This window comes from Apostichopus japonicus, chromosome 14 (genome assembly GCF_037975245.1).
Source record: "Apostichopus japonicus isolate 1M-3 chromosome 14, ASM3797524v1, whole genome shotgun sequence".
NCBI classification, from domain to species: domain Eukaryota; kingdom Metazoa; phylum Echinodermata; class Holothuroidea; order Aspidochirotida; family Stichopodidae; genus Apostichopus; species Apostichopus japonicus.
This window is the reverse complement of record NC_092574.1, coordinates 7,586,359-7,596,445: the sequence shown is the minus strand read 5'-3', so window position 1 is coordinate 7,596,445 and position 10,087 is coordinate 7,586,359.

Sequence of the window (10,087 nt, the reverse complement as noted above, 5' to 3'; positions counted from 1 at the left end):
AAGGAACTTCACTTATTTACCAGATCATGATCACCCATTCATTAGTATTGGTGGCCATCGACACAAATAAGAAATATGAAGCAACACCATAAAACATAAATTATTATGTATAGTAATTATTTAATAAAATGGTAAATAAATAAAAGGTTCAAGCAGAACAAAACTTAAAACCCTTGAAACACAAATCATCGAGACAAAAGGATTTAGTTAATCCAACCGCAACAATTAATATAACCTCATTAGTATAGAATAAACCTTTGATTAGGAGGTCTAATAACAGCGCCCAAAGCACGCAAAAAGACAGTACAGTAGTTTTATTGAAAATACACTAAACAAAACATTTAATGATCTGTCCAATTTATTAAGCCACCGTTCAACAGTCTAAAATGTAAACAACATTGAAGAAATAAATAGTCAAAATATCTGTCTCTATGAGTTAAAAATACTCTCGGAAAATATGACAATATATATTACAGGTACAGTATATACTTTGCTACAAATTCTGGGTATTTGGCTGACGATCGGTTAAACAGCTTCCACCTTTGATAAACCATAACACACAGTTATGGTCAGTGACTAGTCCAAAATGCCTAGCTAACGTTACAGCACTTGGTAAAGTAAGACCCCATTAGCTTACTGTTGGATCTGTTTCATTCTTAAATAATTATGCAATGTATACTCTGTAGCTACAAATTCTTCATGACCTTTTGCACATATCTTTCAGTTCCACAAGATTAGGAAAGTTGTGAAAATTTTACAGAATCTGAAACAAGCTCCTGTGACAGTAGTCATCTCCTGAAACAACACACAAAACCTTGACAGGTAAGAAAGGTTTGATATTTCATGTAGTGATTGATAATGAGTTTGACAACTGCGTACATATACAAAAAATGTCTTTTGTGATGTTTGGATTGAAGTGTACCCCAATACAGGTCCAGTGACAAACTTTGTGTTACTGGACTTGGCTGTGTGCTGAATGTCATAACCACCATTCATTTAACATTGGGCAAGTACATATAATATTTACTTATAAAAAAAATTGAGTTCTGAGGCATTTTAACGCTTGTGTTTGAACTTTGGTATAGCCTAGTTACACATGATTCCAATGCAGGTCTATCCTACTTAGTACCCCCCCCCCTCCACTTATATGCCCATTGGACACTGTGAGCTAAGCATAGGCGTACGGGACCATTTCAGTTTGGGGGGGCAGAACTTTTTGTGCCCGAAAGTTCCTGTGACACTATCTAAGCGGAGCGCCACCATCGGTTGGCGCGTAGCGTACAAGAATTTTTTTGGCACACAATGCCTCTCAGATTGCCGGAAACGGCACTTCTGAGGCCTTGCAAGTTGCATCTAAACATTCTTTATTTAATAATCTCACGTTTTAGAAATTTACACTTCCCCAAAAATTTGGGAAATTAGAAGAAGAAAAAATGGTAACATCACTTTGAAGGGGAAAAATGGGACAATATATTTTTTAAGCTCATATTTAGTTACCTTATTTATTATTTTAACACAGTACTCAGCTACCTCCAGAAAAACATACATTGTTCAACGACGCGTAGGCGGGATAATGTCGCTGTGTCGGGTGAGACTGCAATTTGTCTCACAAAAAAAGTATAAAATATAACAAAGAATATATTTACCTGTACCTCTAGGCTTGTAGGCACTTCCCCCCAACCATCCATGAAAAGAAAATGTTTCTTATACACACTCATGCTGGGGATGTCCAGGTCAAGGGCGGCGGAAGCACTTTTAATCTGGGGGGGGGCACCGACATCAAAGGGCACTTTGCAGAAACTTGATTGGACTGATGCAGCCTTATATTTAGTACCCTTTATAACTCTTATTGTATTATCTTATTTGTGTATACACATCACTCCATTAATGCCCCCCCCCCCCTAAAGGAAAATATGCATACTACTCTAGCACTGCAATATCCAATGCGCAAATTGGGAAACAAGGAACAAGTTTTCTTTTGAGACAAAATGAGGTGAAATCATGCTAGTTGCTAATGTAGGAATCTTCCGAATTAGAGTTTTTTTCTTGTTAATATCTTTAAAAAAAAATTCCATTCGAAATAGCTTTGAGTTTGACCAACAGAAATTCATTAAAAGTCACGGGCTTAGCCAGGATTTGCAAAGTTGTTTGCATGACTATCTGAGCGGAGCGCCACCATCGGTTGGCGCGGAGCGTACTATAAAATTTGTGGTTTTACAAACCCCTCAGATGGCCGGAAACGGCCCTTCCCGAGTGTTCATTCTGGTTCCCTGGCCTCTTGCTAACTTGAGGCACCTGAATTTTTATGTAGAAAAAAGGCACATTTTTAATATGAGGGAAAGTGGGGGGCACGTGCCCCCTATGCCCCCCCCGGTTCCGCCGCCCTTGGTCCAGGTATACAATTGACTAGTTAGAAAAAAATTGATCGTGCAAAAAGCGTGGTAGCCCAGTGGAACTGCGCTTACGGTGGTGTTACACGGAAATATTCGGCATCATGATGCTAAATAAAGAAAATCATGGAATTGTCGGGCAAAAATTTGAAAAAGATTCGGGCAAGCTACTGCATATTTATATATAAATATTTCCAGATGACAAGAAATTCGGGCAAAAGTCCTGAAAAATTCGGGCAGTATATATATTTTTTTTCTCCTCTAAAGCTGCCCGAATTTTTCAGGACTTTTGCCCGAATTTCTTGTCCTCTGGAAATTTGGGGGGGCATTCTGCCCCCCTGCCTCGTACGCCTATGGAGCTAAGTACTATGGAATATTTATCCAAAGGTCATGTAGGGATACAGTGAGCTAGGCAAATGTTTTGCAACCTCAACTATAAATTCCTTGAAATAAGATGGACCAGGGTTTAAGATAAGCAGGGGCACAGTGGCTAATAGCACGTCTTCAACATATGAATATATGTCCCCTAATGTTGCCTATGTGTAAGTTGACACAAAATATTTAATTTGATAGGCCTGTAAGACATTAAAGCCACATATAGTGTTCATGGCAATCCTTAAAACATGTTCCCATGTCTTCAATGGGTCTTTCCTACCTAGTAGTCCCCTCTCCCTCCACACACACAAATCCATGTCCATTGCACATTGTGAGGTATGTAGTATGGAATATGTATTCGAAGGTCATGAAGGGCTACAGTGAGAGCCAGCTAGGCCAATATTTATCATCCTCAACTATACATTCCCTGAAATAAAATGGTCCAATGTAGTGTTCAAACGATTAACCTAATCGGAATCAGAATCGGTACGATTATTGCATCTTTTTTTTTCTTTCCGAGAAACTCCAGAGGTTACTTGGTACATACCAAAGGATATCTAAGAGCCTTGTATTACAAGAAGCAAATGGAAACAGAGGAAAATCACAACAATAATTGTTTCTATCACAAACTTTATTGCCGATTTCGTATAAACAGGATATTTTCTCATTTTCAAATTAAATGGAATCGGAATCGGTACGATTATGAAAAAAATAATCGGTAATCGGTATTTTCTGTTATGCATAATCGTTTGAACACTACTCCAATGACAAACTTTTTCTTAACTGTACTGTTCATTTAGCTGTACATGTCTTCAACATATATGAATATGTCCCCCTAATGTTGCCTATGTTGAAGTTGACACAAAATGTTTAATTTGACATAAGACGGTGGAAGCAATGTGTGTACAAGAAAATCCCTAAATCAAGTACACTCGTCTTCAGTGGGTCTCTCCTACTTAAAGTAGTAGCCCCCCCCCCCCTTCCAAACACACAAATCCATGTTCATTGCACATTGTGGGGTACAGAATGTAGTATGTATTCAAAGGTTATGGACATATAGGCTACAGTGATCTACGCAAACGTTTAGCATACTCAACTATAAATTCCCTGACAAAAGATGGACCAGTAACAAACTTTGTCTTACAGTACATGGCTGCTTGCTGAATGGCCTACCTACTACAGTATTCATTTAGCTGTATGTCTTTAACATATAAGGAATATGGATTTAAGATGTCCCCCTAATGTTTCCTATTTATAATATATATATATTCAGAAGTGGAGGCCACATGTGTGCATGACACACACAAGTCTATGTTCATTCTATATATAGCAGGAATTCTTTAGTCTATATATGAAGTAGTGTATGGAAGATGTAACAAAACATTCAATGGTTGTGTAGTGCCTCAATAGGAGCTAGACAGGTTTATCATCTTTACCTAATAATTTCCCGAAATAAGATGGACCACTAACAAGTGTCTCACCCTCATGCGTGAATGGTTGTATGCTGATTGTCCTACTTACCATTCATTGATCTGTATTATTTCAACATTTCAATATTTTGAGGTATTGGAAATTTTGAATATCCTAATGTTACTCATTAAATATGTTACTCATATGGTAATGTTGCTTATATGTAAAGGTGACACAAAATATTGTTTGAGATAGAGGAAATCACATCCACCGCCTATTTATTCATGTACATGTCTTCTCTCTGGTGGTAAATCCATAACTTTATGAACTCCCTGGAATAAGATGGACCAGTGACAAGTGTCCTACTACAGTATGCACACGCATGGATGGCTACATGCTGGGTGTCATATGTACAACATTCATTTTGTTGTAATTGCTGTAATTTCTTCAATACTGTATATTGCAAATTTTGATTATGTCTTGCATGCGAAAACTCCAAGTACGATCAGTAGCATAGTGAGCATTATCAGTACCGAGGGGCAGGGGGCCCTATACCCTGTGCCCTGGGGAAAGTTCCCTTGCTCCCCTCACTATGCCACTGCAAAAAATAAAGGGTAGTTATAAAAGTGAGCTTCAAAAGTACTAAATCATTCTAAACAACACATGTATTGAATGACATACTTTAGTGAGGTGTCCAACAGTACATGGCTATGGGCTGAATATTGTATATGGACTGATTAACATACAGTACAGTCCATGTAAGTCTACCATTACAGCTACTAGTCAGAAGAAATCACACTGTTGTAAATTAATTATGAGAATACAATATTTGTAGTGAATATGATGTTCTTGAATATGGAGTCAAAGGATACCTGAAATTCTTATATGCCAAACCATCAATATCTACCTATCAATTTCTTGTTGAAAGAATTAATTTCATACTTACCATTAATTAAATTGTACATGGTTCTTTTATTTTGGTTTGCAGGTACCCTGGATGAAGATAGTGAAAGTAGCGATCTTGACCAAGCATGTTCTTCCAGGTCAACCCCAAAGAGAGTTTGTCCAACAAGGCAAAAAGCATTGTTGCCTGGTAAGGAAAACTGTTATCCTTAAGCCAGTGACATATGCAGGGGTCCTCAAACAAAGTCCAATCTGGAAAAGGTCCACTTTTGCATTATATGGCTCACACACAGTCCCACACATTGCTGAACCTCTGTTGACCGCACATGACCTTTGACTGCCGAAAAAACTAATAGAAATAATTCACTCACTATGGGTCATGGTGGCTTAGTACCTTTTGCATTTAACACACAGGTTGTGAGTCTGAGTCCCACAGGTGGCATAGTCAATACGTTGAATCCTTGTGCAAGACACTTTACTCCATTTGCTTCAGTCCACCCATCTCTAAAATGGTCGCTAGCTTCGGCTAGGGGCTAGTTAGCAAGGGATTGACGGATTGGGGGAGTGTTTCACTCTAATTTCACTTGCATCATGGAAACCAGGTTTAAGCACCAACCTTATGAGCCAACTGGCACAGAAGAAAGCCTACCTACCTTCTCACTATGGGTAACCTACCCACCAAGTACTGTATAAGCTCAATTGAATTTTACCTCATTATATGTTTTTTACAAGGTTTCTATGTTTAACCTCTGTTAACCTCCATATAAAACAATATGGGTCATATAAACACTCGAAAGAATACACATACAAAGTATGAGCTCAATTGAAGTGTGTCTTGTCAAGATAAGGTTTTTACAAGGTTGTCAGTGTTTGACATCTGTGGACCTCTGAGAAAAACAATAGGGACCATGTACTCACTATGAATAATCTACATAACAAGCATGAATTTAATTGAAGTTTGTCTCAAATTACGATGATTAAAGGTTAACAGTTTTTTACCTCAGATGAACTTTGACCTAAACCAAAAGCAATAGGGACCATGTACTCACAAAAAGGTATTCTACCTACCTAGTATGAGCTCTACTGAAGTTTGCCTTAAGTATCAAGTTATTATGTTTACAAGTGGCATCACATGCATGTCACTTACATATACACATATACATCCATACACACAAGCATGACTGCATAGACCTGTTTCTTTTCCTTCTGCTCAAGTCATAGTTGTAGTCACACTAGCAAATACTCAGTAAAGTACCGTACTGTATCTTAAATTGATGCTGAAGAATTGGTTATATGATGCTAAGATCAACTAGAGATAGCTATATTGTGCTAACCACCATAGCTAGAGAAGAGCAGATTGGGATTTTTCAATACCTGTTTGCCAAAAAAGATTACACTTAAGTAAAACTACTACCAGTGGCAATTCAATTACCTCTTGGGTTTATGCCTCATTCTGCAACAGATATCATTCATAGCATTTAAAAAAATTTTTGTTCCAGTTGATCCATATGAGGAGGACTGTGAAAGTGATATGGAATCTGATACAGAGTCTTGGGAAAACCAATTGAAGAGATTACACAAATCCTTCACTACAGGTAGGATATTTCAACAATTTATTGATTCCTTGCCAAAGGCTGAAGGAATTTATGTGATGGTGATGGCATGTGTGTGTGCGTGTATGTGTTTGTGTATTCATGTATAAGTATGTGTGGGTGCAGGGGGTAGGAAGCTTCCAAAAAGTGGGGGGGCACAACATCAGAGGGGCACTTTCTGATTCCACAACCACCACTCGTGTTATGCTATAAACCGATACACACCGGCCAAATCACTTAAATATACTGTATTTGATGTGTTAGTATGCTATCAATACAATTTTGGTGCACATAATAATTTAATTTTTTTTAAATTAACAAAGGCTTACGATATCCAAAAAACAGTTCTTCATCAAAGGGGCACATTTTATTTGCCAGTAGGGCACATTGCTATTTTGAAAAATAGTTGGGAGGCACATGCCCCCAGTCCCCCCCAAGCTCCTATCCCCCTGTATGCGTGCAAGTATATGGTCATTTTCACAATCAGTGGTGTAACTTTTGTAAATTCAGGGCCAAAATTTCAAACACCATATATATTGAAATTTTTACTAACATCACATGTTAAAGGGTTCAAATTTTTGTAACTTCAACTTTTTGGAGCTTAAACATATACATTTATGGGTGTAATTTTTCGGTGACTGTATGACTCTAGGAAACTTTATATTTTTAAGCAACCATATTTTCACAGTGTTAAAACAGTACTCTGATTCAATTAATTTTAAAATGCTTAAATCATTATATGTTACTTAAAAATGAAAAGGATTTGGCAGAAAGTTTTTAAAACTATTACAGATATTTCCATGTAAACTGAAAATTTATTGGAAATCAAGGATTGTTTTTCTTAATTTTAACTTTAAACTATTTAAAAAAAAAAAAAGGCCAAGTCAAACACCCTAAATACAGTAATGTCTCCTCACAGAGGGCTAATATCCAATCCAATTTGCCCAGAGCTCATTCTTTGCATCATAACTATACATGTCTTACTAGTTTAGTATTGAAAACAAAAAATAAATGTTTTAATTGTGACTAAATTTTGACCTTGAAATGCCCAAAATAGCCCAAAATGTTGTTAAAATGTGATGTTTGAGGACGCTGTTCACAGGCATCGTTGAGCATGTGACCTTATTGGTAGTCCTTATGCTAGTGAACCACCCTCTTAATTATTAAGCACCTGTATGCTATTGCTAAGAAGTTGTTGTCATTTGAATTACTCAAATCGGCTTGTGCAGGCATTTTCATACATATGAACTACGTGATTTTCGCAATTTTCGAGTCGTGAATTTGAGTAGATAACACAAAATACACAACTTTTTGACTTGAGTTTTTAAAAATAGAGTCAATACACTCCTGAAAAATGGTATTTAAAGAAAAATTCAAATTTGCCCACAGCCCCAAATTGGACCCCCAATTAGGGCCAGAAGTGAGATTTCTTAAGTTTGAGGGCGCTGTTCCTAAAAGGTACGACCCGCTCAACATTTTTTGGGCACTTTTCCCGTACAACTACCACTGGACAAGGATCCTATGCAAATTAAAACTCAAACATGCCATTGCTTGTGAATATAGAGCACACTCAAAGTAGGGCCAGAAAAGGCCCGTAACTCATTTTTTGCCATTTTAATACAAAAAATTGAGACTGTAAAATGTCCTCAAAATTAGCTAAATTCGAAAGCTGGTCACATGTCTTCCATAATATTTGCAATATCAGACATAAAATACTTTATGCAAAAGATGCCTCCAAACTTGACATAAATTTATGGCTCTCAAAATGCAATCTGGATTTGGTTGCTAGGTGTGGCCATATCCTAGCAACCAAAAACTTTTCAAAAGTTTTTTTGCCCAATTTCATCCTTTGAAACATGTGGCAAGACACCATATCAATTTCAGGCGATTCTGAGAGGGTCGATGTGGAATCGACCCAAAAATCTGTTGATTTGGCATGGATTGACCCAATTAATAAGGACCTTTTAAAAGATATTATCATACTGGTTGCTACACCCCTACAGAATTACTGTAATATGATTTTTAGCCAAGGAAGATGTTTATTGGATAAGTAGAGATAAAATTTCCAAATAACCTGTTTCGGAGGTGACAAGATGTTTCGGAGGTGACGCATGTTAACGGAAAGTTAAGAATCTCCCAGAAATTAAAACGACTGGTCATGTTGTCACAAATTTTACTCAAATATTACGTTAGGGGGTGTGGTATATTTTAATAAGTTTAAAATAGCTATACTATTGTTTACATAAATCTTGGGCTGAAGAATGCTTTGTTTCGGAGGTGACGGAAAAGTTAACGGAAAAGTTAACATTAAATTTGAAATTTACACAATTCTTTTAAAATTTCCAAATGAAAAATATTTTAGGGCCCAGTTATTAGACACATTAGTTATTTTAATAATGCAACCATGCTTAACAAAATTTACACTGCTTAATTAGAACTTAGTTGCAGTCAAACTTAGGTACCAATTGTTAACGGAAAATGTCACCTCCGAAACGACAAAATCTAGCCACCGGTCCTTGGAGAAGGGAAGGGAAGGAAACCTGGGGAACACAATTGCATTTTAGTTTGGACACTTGTTGATAATATCAACCAAATAAGAACTGGAAAATACCTTCCACCAAAAAGTACAGGCTCTGACAAAAGCAGTGAAGTTGAAAGTGTATGGCTGAACAAGCATATTTTAAGCATATTTATGGCCACCAACTCCACCTGAAGAAACCGAGAAAGTTTGTTAAGCTACCCAAGGTAGACTTCACTTAGGATGGTCAAATGGCAAAAAATCTATAAAGAATTCTGGTATTTGGTCACTGAGTTACAAAGCAATAAGTGCCAATATTGAAAGTTACACCACTGATTGTGAAAATGACCATATATGTATGTGAAAATGTGCTAGAAAAGTGGTAATCCATGACCAATCATTTGCACTTAAGTTCTTGCTTTGGCCACCATATGGCATGAGACACTTAAATGTCCAAATTAACTGACTAGAAATGTCTGCAATGAACTTGGGAGGAAAATACATATGACCTTTAACCTACCTCTATAAATAAGACATGATAAATTTTAACTGTTAAGGTAGCATACGCCCATTAAAAGCCCCATTGACTTACACACTAAATCACAAAAGTAATGCCTTCTCTAAGTCTAGATAGAAGTTTTCACTTGATAGCTGACAAGTTGGCCTTTCATGGCACCATCAATTTTCCATACCATGACCGTGAAAATATTTTGCTACGAGAGCCGGAACTTTTCGTCACTTGTAAACAAACCTCTTCACTCGGCCGTAAACAATCTTCGTCCGCTGCTCCTGGGAGGGATAAACTGATCTAAAATTGCCTCAATTTTACCCAGTTTTTTAACCACATGTGCCTCCATTCATGTTCTTTAACATCCAAGCCACAAAAAAGCTCATCCTAA